The 662-nt window shown below is 26.9% G+C and overlaps 1 pseudogene; it reads left to right on the forward strand.

The window, feature by feature from the left end:
- The first annotated feature begins 259 nt into the window (after nucleotides 1-259).
- LOC147825782 (U2 spliceosomal RNA) lies at nucleotides 260-378 on the forward strand (annotated as a pseudogene).
- Nucleotides 379-662: the final 284 nt, after the last annotated feature.

A 662-nucleotide genomic window follows, 5' to 3' on the forward strand; every position in this document is an offset into this window, starting at 1 on the left:
AGATTTCTAGGATAGACTAGTAATATTTAACCTCAATGAAGGATGGAAGAATGGAAGCACATGTTTTTTGTCTGCAAACCCAGATATATTCACTAATTTTTGCCAATATGAAATGTAAAGGAAGTCTTGTTTTTATTATAATGCATTTTCTCTTATTATCATTATAGTTGAGTGGTTTTTCATGTGCTTGACATCTATCTGAATTTATCCTCTGGTGAATTGCCTTTCCAGTATCTTTTGTCTATATTTTCAATTCTAAATCACTTCTCAGCCTTTTGGCTAAGATCAAGTGTAGTATATTTTCAATTCTATTGGTAATATGGATTCATAAGAATACTTTATACACAAGGATAGTAAGATTTTTTTCTATCATTTTCCAATTTATCATTGGCTTTTTAATTTTGTTTATGGCATTTTATGATGAAGAAAAATATTAATTTCTATGTGGTAAAATAAATTTTTCTCTTTGTGGTTTCTTCCTTTGTGGGCATGTTAAAAAACATCCCGCCCTGACCTACGATCTTGTAAATATTCATCTATATATTTTTCTGTATATTAAATAATATAATTATTTAAATTATAAAAATTAAATAATTTCCTTACATTTGTCTCTTAAATCCACCAGAAATCTAATTATAATTTTTGTAATGAATCATCTTAGC

This window comes from Heterocephalus glaber, unplaced genomic scaffold (genome assembly GCF_053883595.1).
Source record: "Heterocephalus glaber isolate CG9 unplaced genomic scaffold, H.glaber_assembly_v1.0 deba00001481, whole genome shotgun sequence".
NCBI lineage: Eukaryota > Metazoa > Chordata > Mammalia > Rodentia > Bathyergidae > Heterocephalus > Heterocephalus glaber.